The following is a 17,995-nucleotide window of genomic DNA, read 5'->3' as shown; positions in this document are numbered from 1 at the left end:
GGCATGTTGCAGTTCGTGGGGTTGCAAAGAGTCGGACATGACTGAGTGACTGAAATGAACTGAACTGAACTGAAGCGTTTCTCATATGTACTCTGCATAGATGTTAAATAAGCAGGGTGACAATATACAGCCTTGATGTACTCCTTTTCCTATTTGAAACCATTCTGTTGTTCCATGTCCAGTTTTAACTGTTGCTTCCTGACCTGCATACAGATTTCTCAAGAGGCAGGTCAGGTGCTCTGGTAGTCCCATCTCTTTCAGAATTTTCCACAGTTTATTGTGATCCACACAGTCAAAGGCTTTGACATAGTCAATAAAGCAGAAATAGATGTTTTTCTGGAACTCTCTTGCTTTTTCCATGATGAAGCATATGTTGGCAATTTGATCTCTGGTTCTTCTGCCTTTTCTAAAACCAGCTTGAACATCAGGGAGTTTGCGGTTCACGTATTGCTGAAGCCTGGCTTGGAGAATTTTGAGCATTACTTTACTAACATGTGAGAAGGGTGTGATTGGGTGGTAGTTTGAGCATTCTTTGGCATTGCCTTTCTTTGAGATTGGAATGAAAACTGACCTTTTCCAGTCCTGTGGCCACGGCTGAGTTTTTTAAATTTGCTGGCATATTGAGTGCAGCACTTTCACAGCATCATCTTTCAGGATTTGAGAGAGCTCAACTGGAATTCCATCACCTCCACTAGCTTTGTTCATAGTGATGCTTTCTAAGGCCCATTTGAATTCACATTCCAGGATGTCTGCCTCTAGATGAGTGATCATATCATCTGGATTATCTGGGTTGTGAAGATCTTTTTTGTACAGTTCTTCTGTGTATTCTTGCCACCTCTTCTTAATATCTTCTGCTTTTGTTAGGTCCAGACCATTTCTGTCCTTTATCAAGCCCATCTTTGCGTGAAATGTTCCCTTGGTATCTCTAATTTTCTTGAAGAGATCTCTAGTCTTTCCCATTCTGTTCTTTTCCTCTATTTCTTTGCATTGATCACTGAAGAAGGCTTTCTTATCTCTTCTTGCTATTCTTTGGAAGTCTACATTTAGATGCTTATATCTTTCCTTTTCTCCTTGGTTTTTCACCTCTCTTCACAGCTATTTGTAAGGCCTCCCCAGGCAGCCATTTTACTTTTTTGCATTTCTTTTCCATGGGGATTGTCTTGACAGAACATAGAGATTAATAATAGCTCAAAAGAAAGCAAATTTACCATTCAAAAATAAAAAATGAAGATTTAAACTAGGATATTGGATGGAATAATAAATCGATGATAAATGAAACAGAAAGAGCTATGCATATTGGCTAGGGAGTAGAAAAGAAAACTCTGATAATAGTAGATCTCTGTCCAGATAAGGACTATCAAAATTCAGGACTGAAAAGCAAAACATTGTTATAATAGAAGAATAAAAGTACCTACTGTATATCACTGAGAACTCTGTGCAATGTTACGTGGCACTCTTATTAGGAGAGGAATTTAGGGGAAATTTGGTACCTTTATATGTATGGCTGAGTGACTGTGCTGTACATCTGAAAATATCACAATTGTTAATTGGCTATACTTCAATAAAAACTAAAAAGTTAATTTCAAAAAGATCAGTGTATAATGATAAAATGGAAACAGCAAATATGGACTCATCTATCAAGAAGTTTTATGATTAAAAGATAATGAACAGTTGAAGAGTTTACTAAAAGATTTTATCAGGATAGGAGAAACAAGTTAGAAAAGTAAACCAGAAAACTTCAGTGGAGATTGGCTACCCACTCCAGTATTCTGGCCTGGAGAATCCCATGGTCTGTATAGTCCACGGGGTTGAAAAGAGTTGGAAATGACTTTCATTTTTCACTTTCAGTGGAAATGAAGAGAATGAAATGCCAAGAAGAAAGTGATGTACAAAAGCAAAACTTTCAAGAAAGCAGCTAGTTTTGAAAACCCAGCAGAGTGACTTGTCTTGGGTAGAATAAATGATAAATATTCTACTGAGATGACAGAAAAGGTTATTGAGATCCCATAAACTTTGTGAGAAAGAATGATAAGTGAACTCCTACCAGGCTATGTCAATATTATCAAATAAATGGGGAATTAATTTGACAAAACTGCAGGTGTGAGGTCAAAAGCTCAATGAAGTTAGAAAACATTTAAATAAAATCAATTTGTGTGTGTGTGGTGGGGGAGTGGTTAGGAAACTGTAGAGTAGATTTCCATTAAAGTTCCCCCCCACCCAGGTCCTAAATTAAAGTGTCATCTGCTCAAGATAAAATAACATATACTGTAACCTGTTCCATAATATGGAAAACCTAACATATTGCAAAAAATAGATACAGTCAATATATAATAGCTAAAGTGGAGTTATATTTATATTTTTCTATCCCAGCTCTTAAATACAAGTCAAAAGTGCAAGTCACACTGAAAAATATAGTTACAATACTAAATTTTTGCATTATAATTGAACCCATTCATGCAATGCTGACACTTTCCATTAAATCTACCATTTAAAGATCTCACGAGACAGTGTCACTCTTGCTTAATTTCTGAAGGATCAGTGAAATTTTTTATCCTATGAAACTTTTCTTCATCTCAGTGTTCTGAGAAGTTCTAGGGAACTCCTTTGGTGGGAGTAGAAGCAAATTATTTCTAAGAGTTTTCCCACATATACTGAATTTGATTTCATATTGATTTCCCTATAGATCATCTGTAATTTAATATAAATGGATTTGCTTGAGCTAAATTATAGCTTCCAAATGAGTGTGCTATAGGAAAATGCATTTGTATATTGGTTCATTTTTGGCTCAATCTCACAAGTAAAATCTTCTTACTTTGTATTCTTGGCATCTCCCAATCAGAGAACAAGCCATAAAAGTATGTCGTCTTAGTTGTATTGCTTTGTCATTTTTCTCAGATATACCCACAGCTGCATTTCAGTTTTATTTCATTTGTGAAAAGGTAAAAATGCCAAAGAAAGAACAGGATGAAACAAAAGAACAAATAGAACAAGCAGATAAGTTGAGAAAATTAGTCAAATGAGTCATTTCCCATTCTTACATAGTCTTAACTATAAGAATTTTGTCCATTTGTCTTAACTGTAAGAATGCCATCAGTCAGATACATGTCTTTTATTCAACACATTTTGTAAAGACTAAGAAAAGCAAACATAACATTATGTTAAGAAGAGCAAAATAAGTAATGCATTCATGCTAAGTCGCGTCAGTTGTGTCCGACTCTGCACGATGCTACAGACAGCAGCCCACCAGGCTCCTCTGTCTACAGGATTCTCCAGGCAAGAATACTGGAGTGGGTTACCATTAATAGACCCTACTAAAGTTTATTGCGATGTCTAGATATCTTAATCTTCCTGATACATCCTCCAAAGAGAAGAGTGTTAGATATATTCCATGGTGAACTTCCATATGTATAAGAAAATATTTTTCTCATCCTAACATTAACCAAATAAATAATAAATTTGATAATGCTGTTCAGTTCAGTTCAGTTGTTCAGTCATGTCCGACCCTTTGCAACCCTATGGACTGCAGCAGACCAGGCTTCCCTGTCCATCATGAACTCTCAGAGTTTACTCAAACTCATGTCCATTGAGTTGGTCATGCTATCCAACCATCTCAATTTCTGTTGTCCCCTTCTCCCCCTGCGTTAGTACTTCCCAGCATGAGAGACTTTTTCAATGAGTCAGTTTTTCACATCAGATGGCCAAAGTATTGGAGTTTCAGTTTCAGCATCAGTTCTTCCAATGAATATTCAGGACTGATTTCCTTTAGGATGGACTGGTTGGATCTCCTTGCAGTTCAAGGGACTCTCAAGAGTCTTCCAATGGCACACTTCAAAAGCATCAATTTTTGGTGCTCAGATTTCATTACAGTTGAACTCACATCCATACATGAGCACTGGAAAAACCATAGACTTGACTAGACGGACTTTTGTTGACAAAGTAATGTCTCTGCTTTTTAATATGCTGTCTAGCTTGGTCATAACTTTTCTTCCAAAGAGTAAGTATCTTTTAATTTCATGGCTGAAGTCAAGATCTGCAGTGATTTTAATGCCAAAAAAAAAAAAAAAAAAGTGTCACTGTTTCCATTGTTTCCCCATCTATTTGCCATGAAGTTATGGGACCAGATGCCATGATTTTAGTTTTCTGAATGTTGGGTATTAAGCCAACATTTTCACTCTCCTCTTTCACATTCATCAAGAGGCTCTTTAGTTCTTCTCCACTTTCTTCCCTAAGGATGAGTCATCTGCATATCTGAAGTTATTGATAATGTTCCCAGCAATCTTTATTCCAGCCTGTGCTTCATCCACTCTAGCATTTCTCAGGATGCACTTTGCATATAAGTTAAATAAGCAGGGTGACAATATGCAGCCTTGACGTACTCCTTTTCCTATTTGGAACCCGTCTGTTGTTCCATGTCCAGTTCTAAGTGTTGCTTCTTAACCTGCATACACATTTCTCAGGAGGCAGGTCAGGTGGTCTTGTGTTCCCATCTCTTAAAGAATTTTGTTTATTGTGAACAACACAGTCAAAGGCTTTGGTACAATCAATAGTGCAGAAGTAGATGTTTTCTGGAACTCTCTTGTTTTTTAACAAATGTTGGCAATTTGATCTCTGGTTCCTCTGTCTTTTCTAAAACCAGCTTGAACATCTGTAAGTTCACAGTTCATGTACTGCTGGAGCCTGGCTTGAAGAATTTTGAGCATTACTTTGGTAGTGTGTGAGATGTGCAACTGTGTGGTAGTTTGGCATTGTCTTTCTTTGGAACTGGAATGAAAACTGACCTTTTCGAGTCCTGTGGCCACTACTGAGTATTCCAAATTTGCTGGCATATTGAGTATATCACTTTCACAGCATCATCATTTAGGACTTGAAATAGCTCCACTAGCTTTGTTCGTAGTGATGCTTCCTAACGCCCACTTAACTTCACATTCCAGGATGTCTGGCTCTAAGTGAGTGATCACACAATCATGGTTATCTGGGTCTTCAAGATCTTTTTTGTATAGTTCTTCTGTGTATTCTTATCACCTCTTCTTAATATCTTATGCTTCTGTTAGGTCCATACCATTTCTGTCCTTTATTGTGCCCATCTTTGGTGGTTCAGAGGATTAAGCATCTGCCTGCAATGCGGGAGACCCAGGTTCAATCCCTGGATTGGGAAGATCCGCTGGAGAAGGAAAAGGCAACTCAGTACAATAGTCTTGCCTGGAGAATCTCATGGACAGAAGAGCCTGGCGGGCTACAGTCTATGGGGTCGCAAAGATTCGGACACTACTGAGTGACTTCACTTCACTTTTGCATGAAATATCTAATGCATGCTATCTCTAATTTTCTTGAAGAGATCTCTAGTCTTTTTATTCTATTGTTTTCCTCTATTTCTTTGCATTGAACACTAAGGAAGCCTTCTATATCTCTCCTTGCCATTCTTGGAACTCTGCATTCAAATGGGTATATCTTTCCTTTTCTCTTTGCCTTTGGCTTCTCTTCTTTTCACAACTATTTGTAAGGCCTCCTCAGACAACCATTTTGCCTATTTGCATGTATTTTTCTTGGGCATGGTCTTGATCACTGCCTTCTGTACAATGTCATGAGCCTCTGTTCATGGTTCTTCAGGCACTCTATCTATCAGATTTAATCTCTTGAATCCATCTGTCACTTCCACTGTATAATCGTTAGGGATTTTATTTAAGTCATACCTGAATGGACTAGTGGTTTTCTCTACTTTCTTCAATTAAGTTTGAATTTGGCAATAAGGAGTTCATGATCTGAGTCACCATCAGCTCCTGGTCTTGTTTTTGATGACTGTTTCTTCATCTTTGGCTCCAAGAATATAATCAATCTCATTTCGTTAATGACCTTCTGTCCCATGTGTAGAGTCTTCTCTTGTGTTGTTGGAAGAGGGTGTTTACTATGACCAGTGCATTCTCTTGGCAAGACTCTATTAGCCCTTGCCCTGCTTCATTCTGTACTCCAAGGCCAAATTTTCCTGTTACTCCATGTATTTCTTGACTTCCTGCTTTTGCATTCCAGTCCCCTATAATGAAAATGACATCTTTTTGTGTGTGTTAGTTCTAAAAGATTTTGTAGGTCTTCACAGAACCGTTCAACTCAGCTTCTTCAGCATTACTGGTTGGGACATAGGCTTGAATTACTGTGGTATTGAATGGTTTGCCCTGGAAACAGAGATCATTCTGTCGTGTTTGAGATTGCATCCAAGTACTGCAGTTTGGACTCTTTTGTAGACTATGATGGCTACCCCATTTCTTCCTAGGGATTCTTGCCCACAGTAGTAGATATAATGGTCATCTGAGGTAAATTCACCGATTCCATCCCATTTTAGTTTGCTGACTCCTAAAATGTCAATGTTCACTCTTGCCATCTTCTATTTAACCTCTTCCAATTTGCTTTGATTTCTGGACATAACATTCCAATATGCTTATGCAATATTGCTCTTTACAGCATCACATTTTATTTCCATCACCAGTCACATGCACAACTGGGTATTGTTTTTGCTCTGGCTCCATCTCTTCATTTTTTTATGGAGTTATTTCTCCACTGATGTCCAGTAGTGTATTGGGTACCTACTGACCTGGGGAATTCATCTTTCATTGTCCTATCATTTTGCCTTTTCTTACTGTTCATGGGGTTCTCAAGGCAAGAATCCTGAATTGCTTTAACATTCCCTTCTCCAGTGGACCACATTTTGTCAGAACTCTCACCATGACCCATCTGTCTATAGAGCATGGCTCATAGTTTCACTGTTAGAGAAGGCTGTCATCCATGAGATCAGATTGGTTAGTTTTCTGTCTTCTCAGGAGACACTCAAGCACAGTTCTGTCTCAGTCTCCATGGCAATTGATAACATTTGATTGTTTTTAAAATAGCCACATTAGCCTCAGTTTACAATACCTATTAATTTTTACACATATAATCATGAAAATTTTCTGTAAAGTACCTTTCTTATAATTCTTGTTAAGTTTCAGTGTTAGTGTTATAGTGGCCTCATAAAATGCAATGGGAATATTTCTTCATTTTATGTTTGCTGGATGAATTTTTACAACATTGGCATTATTTCATAACTGTTTAATGTAATTCACTAGTGGGTCCATCCAGGCCTGAAGATACTCACTTTCTTTATGAGTACTTAAATTAAAAAAATGATTGCTTAAATGATTACAAGACAGTTTTGATCTTCTGAAAATTTTCACTGTTATTAAATTTAGTTCTATATTTTATAATATTTTGGTAGTAAACTTAAATATTAACATCTGTTACTTAAATTTTGCTATTGCTATTCCTATTATCTCCTCATTCTTCAATAATTCAATGTTTCATTTAGCTTCTTTCTTACCAAATTCTATACTTTCCATATGCAAAATTGTAGAGTTTAAGTTATATACTTACAGATAATACTATTTTCCTCAGATAAATTTTCCTTTTTTAATTGGCTAGGCTTAAGGTCCTAGAAATACCAAATCTATTAATACTGTTTGCATTCAATAATTTAAAGAATTCAAGTTTGAGCTGCAATCTATGTAAGTTTAACCATTTCCTATCTTCCCTCCATTTCAAGATGTTCGTCTTTGGATCTGAACACCAAGCTTAGTGATTACAGAAACCTCTTTCTGGCAGGTTGTAATCTTTAACATTTGATCCTTCAGCTCTCTGAAAAGGTTGAAAGTACTGTTCAACTTGTTAAAACCACTTTCAAAATCATCAGAACCTTAGGATGAAAAAGAGCAGCATTTGAGCAGCATTTTTCAGACTCATCACTCTGGATTCTTCATTTCTTATAATTAGTTCCATAATTACTCACTTGTTGATAATACATTCAAACTAAAGTTTTTGTATTTTTTTTTTAGATTTGTTTTTCTTCTAATTGTCAATAAAAATTTGTTCTGAAGCATCTTATGAGTCCTATGCCAGAAATGATTTCTTTATTCTTATATATAGTGTGTGAGAGAAGCCTAAACATGGAAGACAAAGAAGAAAACAAAGAAGAAGAAAAAAATCTAGTAGAAACAGAGATAAAACAGGATAACATTAAATAAACTACAAATACAACCACAGTGATGAGGAATACTTGCATCCAAGGGGGAGGGGGGAAAAAAAACTTACTATAAAACCATAAACACTTAGAAAACATAAAACTATTCCTGAGAAGTAAAAAGTAAAATAGCAGTAATGAAATAATTAAAGACAAGTTGATAAAATCTCTCAAGATTTGAATAGGCAAAAATGGGAAAAGGAGAATACAGAATTAAAAACTTTAAAAATGCATCATATCTAACCAAACAAACCTTCCTATAGAACAGAACAGAGTAATAAGTGGCATTATGTAGAACTAAGTGTAAAACAAGATAACTTTTCCATAATTAACCAACAGAAAGAAAATGTTTATTGGATTGAATACTCAGAACAATAATTTTTCAAAAAGGACCTTTAAATGTAATAACACCCAGCAATTAGGGAAAAATTATAAATGTACTCTGAGATAAAGTAAAAAGATTAAGTATAAGAAGGTATCAGGTTCAAATTCAGGCAAAGTACAAATGAAAATTTCAGGAGGATAAATAAATATATTTTCTGGAAACTGGTTGGTGAGCAGACTTTATATGGAGCAGGAAGACAAAGTTAGGAAAATAATATTTTCAAGAAAGCAGGTAGAACAGATAGGCACCTCATTAAAAATTACAAATAATTAAAATTCATAAGAGATCTATGTCAACTACTTATGATATCTATGTCAATTACTTATGATAAAAATCACAGATTCTAAATCCACAAATATAAATAATCTCTATTAAGTGGTTTTCCACTCTATTTAAAACAAAGTACAGCAGATGGAAGGTACCAGTGGGTGAAGACACACAATTTTAGAGCTAGAATGAGAAAGAAGAGAAAGTAAAATCATTGAAACCAAACATGAGCAGAAATTCAAACAGAAAAGTGGGGTAAATACTAATTCTCAGTGTCCAAGATGAGAGTGTCAATAGTGATGGAAGGCTACAAGCAGTATCAAGATAGAAGTTCCCAGGGGGGTGGGGGGGTGAGGGTGGGGAGGGAGGGGAAATCTGAAAAACAGATATTCAATAGACTAAAAAGGGCAGGGAATTAAGGAAGAGATATTATAAATACTGTGAAGAAAATATACTTTTATTTATGTACACAAATTGTCTAAAAATTACTGTAGAAAAATAATTATTGAGCAGCGAGTGGCAGCTGCACAGTGCTAGAGCCACAAGCAGCTGAGAGGAGCTACCCCACGTTCAAGGTCAGGGGTTGCAGTGGAGAGGAGATACCGCACGTCCAAGGTAAGTGGGAGTGCCTGTGCTTTGCTGGAGCAGCGTAAAGAGATATGCCATATCAAAGGTAAGAGAAAAGCTAGTAAGACAGTAGGCTCTAAGAGAGGACATCAGAGGGCAAACATTGTACAGGAGACAGGGAAAAGACGATCCCCAAGAAAAGGTAATGGAAAAAGGCAAAATGGCTGTCTGAGGAGCCCTTACAATAGCTGTGAAAAGAAGACAAGCAAAAGCAAAGGAGAAAAAGAAAGAAATACCCATTTGAATGCAGAGTTCCAAAGAATAGCAAGGAGAGATAAGAAAGGCTTCTTCAGTGATCAGTGCAAAGAAATTCCTCAGTGATCAGTGCAAAGAAATGAAGGAAAACATAAGAATGGAAAAGATTAGAGATATCTTCAAGAAAATCAGAGATACCAAGGGAACATTCCATGCAAAGATGGGCTCAGTAAAGGACAGACATGGTATGGATCTAACAGAAGCAGAAGATATTAAAAGAGGTGGCAAGAATACACAAAAGAACCATACAAAAAACATCTTCATGACCCAAATAATCACAATGGTGTAATCACTCACCTAGAGCCAGACATCCTGGAATGTGAACTCAAATGGGCCTTAGAAAGCATCTCTATGAACAAAGATAGTGGAGGTGATGGAATTTCAGTTGAGCTTTCTCAAATCCTAACAGATGATGCTGTGAAAGTGCTGCACTCAATATGCCAGCAAATTTGGAAAACTGAGAAGTGGACACGGGACTGGAAAAGGTCTGTTTTCATTCAAATCCCAAAGAAAGGCAATGCCAAAGAATGCTCAAACTACCACACAACTGCACTCATTTTACTTGCTAGCAAAGTAATGCTCAAAATTCTCCAAGTCAGGCTTCAGTAATACATGAACTGTGAACTTGCAGATGTTCAAGCTGGTTTTAGAAAAGGCAGAAGAACCAGAGATCAAATTGCCAACATCTTCTGGATCATTGAAAAAGCAAGAGAGTTCCAGAAAAACATCTATTTCTGCTTTATTGACTATGCCAAAACCTTTTATTGTGTGGATCACAATATGGAAAATTCTGAAAGAGATGGAGATAGCAGACCACCTGATCTGCCTCTTGAGAAATCTGTATGCAGGTCAGGAAGCAACAGTTAGAACTGGACATGGAAAAACAGACTGGTTCTAAACAGAAAAAAGGAGTCCCTCAAGGCTGTATATTGTCACCCTGCTTATTTAACTTATATGCAGAGCACATTATGAGACATTTGGAGTGGATGAAGCACAAGCTGGAATCAAGATTGCTGGGAGAAATATCAATAACTTCAGATATGCAGATGACACCACCCTTATGGCAGAAAGTGAAGAAGAACTAAAGAGCCTCTTGATGAAAGTGAAAGAGGAGAGTAAAAAAGTTGGCTTAAAGCTCAACATTCAGAAAACTAAGATCTTGGCATCCGGTCCCATCCCTTCATGGCAAATAGATGGGGAAACAGTGGAAACAGTGGCTGACTTCATTTTTGGGGGCTCCAAAATCACTGCAGATGCTGATTGCAGCCATGGAATTAAAAGACGCTTACTCCTTGGCAGGAAAGTTTTGACCAACCTAGACAGCATAATAAAAAGCAGAGACATTACTTTGTCAACAAAAGTCTGTCTAGTCAAGGCTATGCTTTTTTACAGTGGACATTTACGGATGTGAGAATTGGACTGTGAAGAAAGCTGAGCACCGAAGAATTGATTGTTTTGAACTGTGGTGTTGGAGAATACTCTTGAGAGTCCCTTGGACTGCAAGCAGATCCAACCAGGCCATCCTAAAGGAGATCAGTCCTGAGTGTTCATTCGAAAGACTGATATTGAATCTGAAACTCCAATACTTTGGCCACCTGATGTAAAGAGCCACTCATTTGAAAAGGTCCTGAGCTTGGAAAGATTGAGTGAGGGAGGAAAATGGGACTATAGAGATGAGATGATTGGATGGTATCACCAACTTAGTGGACATGAGTTTGGCTAAACTCCAGGTGTTGGTGGTGGACAGGGAAGCCTGGCATGCTGCAGTCCATGGGATCACAAAGAGTCAGACACGACTGAGTGACTGAACTCAACTGAACCATTATAAATTATTTTCTATCAAAATCATTGAAACACTGTTGTGTGCAACACTGGAATAATTAATAAAAATTTTCATGACATCCCCAAATTACTAAATTCCTAATAGGAACAAGTTGCTAAATGAAAGAATGATAAAGTTAGAAACAACTGAGAAGCTTTTGTAAGGAATGTTGTGTTCTAAAGGAAAAACGTATGATTTTGTAAGCCATGGAAGTACTTTTCATATATTCATTCAACTGAAAGGGCATATTAATGACTAGCTTGAGAGATGATATCAAACAGTGAGATTTATCTTTGAGACATCTGCAATAATAATGTGTAATAATAAAATAATTAGATGTAAGTATATTATATATTATAGTTAGTAACATTAATTCATGTATTATACATGTAAATAATACACAAATATAACTTCTAGCCTATTCTGACTATCACAGAAATGTTAATATTTAGGAAAGGGTTAGCTCAAAAGACCTGGGTTGATCAAGCTCACACACTTTGGCAAGAGATGTTTATTTTCAGTACTAGTCATTGGTCGTCTGTAAACTGAGCTCCTGAAATATTCTGTTTGGTGAGAGCATTTAATTATAACTGAAGACTGGAATCACAGTGTACCAGTTTTTCCATTAGTTTATACCAGCAGTGTAATATATGGTAAATACATACTTTCTCCTCAGGGGTCTGGAGAGTAACTGAGGCCAGTCATTCAATTTCTGCATGCCTGATTAAATGACTCAGAAAGAAAATAAAATCCCTGGACACCCAAGCTCAAGTGCACTTCCCTCCTTGGCAACACTTAGTATATGTTGTCACAGGTCATTGCAGGGGTTAAGCATGCCCTAGAGGACAACACTGGGAGAGACACCTGGGAGCTTTTACTTGGTTTCCTCTGGATTTTGCTCATGCATCTCTTACTTTTGTTGATTTTATTAGCATTTTTTGGCTATAAAAAACCATCACCATTAGAGAACTGGATAATACCAGAAAATCATCAATGCTGAGGATGGTTCTGGGGCACCTAAACATAAGCATCTATTAGTGGGGTGTTTCCACAGCAAAAATCTAGAATATATGTGGCTTCACCTTAGGAGCTAGGCAGTATATAACACTTGTATCAGAGGGTGGAAGGATGGCAATACATGTTATATTGTATGGGCATACTTGGTAAATTTTCCTATAATATTGATGGCTGATAATTTGACTAATGCACTTATAGCTTCTAGGGCAAAGTCTTAAGATAGAATTATATAGCATAATTGGTGTTTGAAGCTCTTTAAAATTATTATAAAAGATAAGCTTAAAGAAAGTCAGAGTGTAAGAAGAAATAAAAATTCTCAGAAATAATTCAGAAATTAGTTAATTTGGAATAGGCATCTTTCCTTTAACCTCAAATAGTGAAATTAAAGTTGGGAAATAGTTAAGCAATCAAATCTGACTAAAATTCATCTTTTCAGAAAGGGTCAAATAAAAAGTACTGTGAATCTAACAATCACTGAATTGAATTGGAGAATATGATACCAATATATATATCTGCTTATTTTAACATGAATGGCTCAGGGACAAGGGCTAAACACAAGTCTCCCCCATCAAAACCTCCAATTTAACTGAAGATAAAAAGAGACATGTAGACAAGAAGGCAAAGAAATGTCCTACAGGAAATCATAGAATTAGAGAGAACAAGATGGTGGAGGAGTAGGTGAATGTGGAGTGCATCTCTCTCTATGGATACATCAGGAATACACTTTCAGACACAGGAATGCATTCAGAACACCAGCAGAGAGCAGACAGGTGTACTGACCAGTGAAAAAGAATATATAGACTGACACAAAAGACGGTAGAATGCAGGAACTAGAGGGAAAAACAGAAGTGTTCGTAGGACTGGACCTGCCCTCGGCGGGTGGAGGAACTGAAGCAAGGGTCCAATCGCCACACTGGGGAAACTATTTGAGTCAGAGGAGAAACATTTAAGGCCAAGAGTGAAACAGCTGATCTGTGGTAGCCTAAATGGAATGAGAATCAGACAGTCCTCGCCCCAGCCATACATACCCAGACAGGAATGCAGATCCCCTGGAAGGTGCTGTGGCTGGGAGCTGTAGTTTAGGGGTTGTGGAGCAATTACTGGGTGAGGGCTGCTTTTGACTACAGAGAGACAGATTGATGGGATGTGGGGAAGGAGATTATGGTGGGAAATGCCTGTGGAGGAAAGCTGGGCAGCCGTGGAAGCAAGGCGATACTGCTGAGTCATGCATAGGGGGTAGAGTCATCACCACAGCCTCTCTCCCCCCACACGCCCGCATTGGCAGCTGAAAAATAGAGGCTGGCCCATCAAACGCCTGATGCAATGAACTACAGTGTGGGACCCGACTCAGGGTGCTTCTTTAAGTGACTGAACTATAGAGAAGTACCCCAGACAAGGAAGCACTCTAAGTGCCTGAATGGGTGGAGCTACAGAGAAAGACTGGCCAAGGAGGCCTTCTGATTGCCAGCTACAAGAGGCTCGAAAAAAAGACTGTGATAGGGACATAACTCCTGCGGCAGTCCATGTCCCTGCACACTTTCCCACACTGCCAGGATCCCACAAGCCAAGCAGCAGTGCCAGCTTCGCACTCAACTCTCTTTGGGGCAGATTTGCCACAGGCAAAAAAAGTCTTGCACCTATGTGCACAGGGTTGCTCTGGTAGTGTCTGATTCTTTGCAACCTTTTAGACTGCACTGTCAGGCTTTTCTGGCAGGGAGGGGCTTCTCCACGCAAGAATACTGAGCACATTGGCCAATACTGGTTGCAATACCCTTCTAAAGCACGATTTTTTCTGCTGCCCTAGCTACCAACTCCCCTGAGTACCTGGTGCTGCCAGAACCCCTGTGATCCAAGCAGCGCCACCATCTCCACACCTGAGCCTCACAGGGTCAACCCAAGACTTCCAGGGCAGCTTCAGGAACAAACCCCAGTGGAGGACCCACATGCAGAGCCAGAAATAAAACCGCAATTGAAACCCAGGAGCACTGTGACTAAGGAATAAGTCCCAAACCCTCCCACCTGCTATACAAGCTGAAGATTAAATCAACACAATCAACTTGGCAGACTCTGTGTCTATGAAATATATAAAAGGTCATTAAGAGCTCCCACAAAAGAAAACGCACTAGTTCTGATAGCTGTGGATGTTGAAGGGAAGAACACACAAGAGTAGGATCAGATTAGAATCTTAGTTGCCCACAGCAGGGCCAAGGATCAGCACAGTGTAGGAGGGCATCCAAGGGACGTGAAGTGGATTGTGACTCCAAGCAAGGAAAGGTCTCTGACAGCAGTGACTCAACAAAAATATTTATTATTCTTATGTTTTGACTTGTTCTGTAGATTCTTTTGGATTTTTTTTCTCCCCCCTACCCCCTTTTCTTCCCGCCTCTGTTGTAGTTGTTGATTTTATTGGCACTTGGAAATATATTAAGCTTTTGAGTTTTTTTTTTTTTTTTAATTTACCTTTCTTTTTTCTCAGCCACATTTTATTACTTCTGTTATAAACCTCTGCCTCTACATTGGGCTTTTGCAGTTCTGGGGAGTTTTCTTTTTTCTTTTCTCTTTTTTTTTTAATTTAAATTTTTTAGACCTATTATTATTTTTTCTACATTTATTCCTTTATTTGCTTTTCCTAGTGTTCTTTTCCTCTTGCAGTTAATCTTTAATATATATGTTTTCTTTATCTACCTCTATTTAACTTCACATATCTATTCTTTCTTTTCTTTCTTTCTTTTCCTCTCAACATATTTGTTAGTTTTATTTTCATTGCTTTATTCCCCAATTGGCACCTTGCTTTCCAGTTTGTGCTTTAGTTAGTTTACTTGTGATAGACATAATTTTCGGTTCCCTTTGTTCATTGGATCAATCTACTGTACATTATTTTGGGTGGACTGTTCTGATTTTGATTATGGGAGTATATCAGTTCAGTCCAGTTCAGTCGCTCAGTCATGTCCGACTCTTTTTTTTTTTTAATTTTTATTTTTACTTTATTTTACTTTACAATACTGTATTGGTTTTGCCATACATTGACATGAATCTGCCATGGATGTACATGAGTTCCCAATCTTGAAACCCCCCACCCCATATCATCTCTCTGGATCATCCCTGTGCACCAGCCACAAGCATCCTGTATCCTGTATCAAACATAGACTGGTGATTCGTTTCTTACATGATAGTATACATGTTTCAAAGCCATTCTTCCAAATCATCCCACCCTCTCCCTCTCCCTCAGAGTCCAAAAGTCCGTTCCATACATCTCTGTCTCTTTTGCTGTCTCGTATACAGAGTTATCATTACCATCTTTCTAAATTCCATATATATATGTTAGTATACGGTATTGGTGTTATTCTTTCTGGCTTACTTCACTCTGTATAATCGGCTCCAGTTTCATCCACCTCATTAAAACTGATTCAAATGTATTCTTTTTAATGGCTGAGTAATACTCCATTGTGTATATGTACCACAGCTTTCTTATCCATTCATCTGCTGATGGACATCTAGGTGGTTTCCATGTCCTGGCTATTATAAACAGTGCTGTGATGAACATTGGAGACATACGGATGGCTAACAAACACATGAAAAGATGCTCAACATCACTCATTATCAGAGAAATGCAAATAAAGACCATGAGGTACCATTTTGCAACAGGCAGAATGGCTGCAATCCAAAAGTCTACAAGCAATAACTGATGGAGACGGTGTGGAGAAAAGGGAACCCTCTTACACTGTTGGTGGGAATGGAAACTAGTACAGCCACTATGGAGAACAGTGTGGGAGATTCCTTAAAAAATTGCAAATAGAACTGCCTTATGACCCAGCAATCCCACTGCTGGGCATACACACTGAGGAAACCAGAATTGAAAGAGACACGTGTACCCCAAAGTCCAACTCTTTGCGAAACCATGAATTGCAGCATGCCAGGCCTCCCTGTCCATCACCAGCTCCCGGAGTTCACTCAAACTCATGTCCATCGAGTCCATGATGCCATCCAGCCATTTCATCCTCTGTCATCCCCTTCTTTGCCTGCCCCCAATCCCTCCTAGCATCAGAGTCTTTTCCAATGAGTCAACTCTTCTCATGAGGTGGCCAAAGTATTGGAGCCTCAGCTTTAGCATCATTCCTTTCAAAGAAATCCCAGGACTGATCTCCTTTAGAATGGACTGGTTGGATCTCCTTGCAGTCCAAGGACTCTCAAGAGTCTTCTCCAACACCACAGTTCAAATGCATCAATTCTTCAGCACTCAGCTTTCTTCACAGTCCAATTCTCACATCCATACATGACCACTGGGAAAACCCTAGCCTTGACTAGATAGACCTTTGTTGGCAAAGTAATGTCTCTGCTTTTCAATATGCTATCTAGGTTAGTCATAACTTTTCTACTAAGGAGTAAGCGTCTTTTAATTCCATGGCTGCAATCACCATCTACAGTGATTTTGGAGTAAAAAAAACAATAAAGTCTGACACTGTTTCCACCGTTTCCCCACCTATTTCCCATGTAGTGATGGGAGCAGATGCCATGATTTTCGTTTTCTAAATGTTGAGCTTTAAGCCAACTTTTCACTCTCCACTTTCACTTTCATCAAGAAGCTCTGTAGTTCCTCTTTACTTTCTTCCATAAGGGTGGTGTCATCTGCATATCTGAGGTTACCGATATTTCTCCCAGCAATCTTGATTCCAGCTTGTGTTTCTTTCAGTCCAGCATTTCTCATGATGTGCTCTGCATATAAGTTAAATAAGCAGGGTGACAATATACAGCCTTGATGTACTCCTTTTCCTATTTGGAACCAGTCTATTGTTCCATGTTCAGCTCTAACTGTTAGTTCCTGACCTGCATACAGATTTCTCAAGAGGCAGGTCAGATGGTCTGGTATTCCCATCTCTTTCAGAATTTTACACAGTTTATTGTGATCCACACAGTCAAAAGCTTTGGCATAGTCAGTAAAGCAGAAAGATGTTTTTCTGGAACTCTCTTGCTTTTTCAATGATCCAGCAGATGTTGATATATATGTGTATATTCAGTCATACTTTTTATTGTGATTATAAACCTCTGCATCTTTTGCAGTTTTGGGCTTTTGCAGTTCTGTGGAGTTTTCCTCTTTTTTTACCCCCTTTTTTCTTTCTTCTTCCATTTTTTTTCTTTTCTTTTTTTTAATTTTAGTTCTATTTTTAAAAAAATTTATTATATTTTCATCTACATTTATCCCTTTGTTTGCTTTTCCTACTGATCTTTTCCCCTTGCAATTGACCCTTTTTACATAAATCTTTTTCATCTATCACTATTTAAATTTGCACACCTATACTTTCTCTTTTTTCTTTATTACATTTCCTCTCAATATATTTGTTAGTTATGTTTACATTGCTTTATTACCTACTTGGAACCTTTCTTGAGTTTTATTTTCCAGTTTGTGCTATAGTTAGTTTGAGTCTTAATTGGTAAATATAATTTTTGATTTCCTTTGTTTCCTGAGTCAATCTATGGTACTTTACTATTGTTGGAATGTTTCAACTTTGTTCATGGGTGTGTATATATATGTGTATATTCCATTATTTTAATTATTTGCCTGATTTTTCAACTGCCATTTGTC

Source organism: Oryx dammah, unplaced genomic scaffold, assembly GCF_014754425.2.
Source record: "Oryx dammah isolate SB20612 unplaced genomic scaffold, SCBI_Odam_1.1 HiC_scaffold_2, whole genome shotgun sequence".
NCBI lineage: Eukaryota > Metazoa > Chordata > Mammalia > Artiodactyla > Bovidae > Oryx > Oryx dammah.
The sequence above is the reverse complement of the archived record's forward strand: the minus strand, read 5'-3'. Positions refer to the sequence as shown.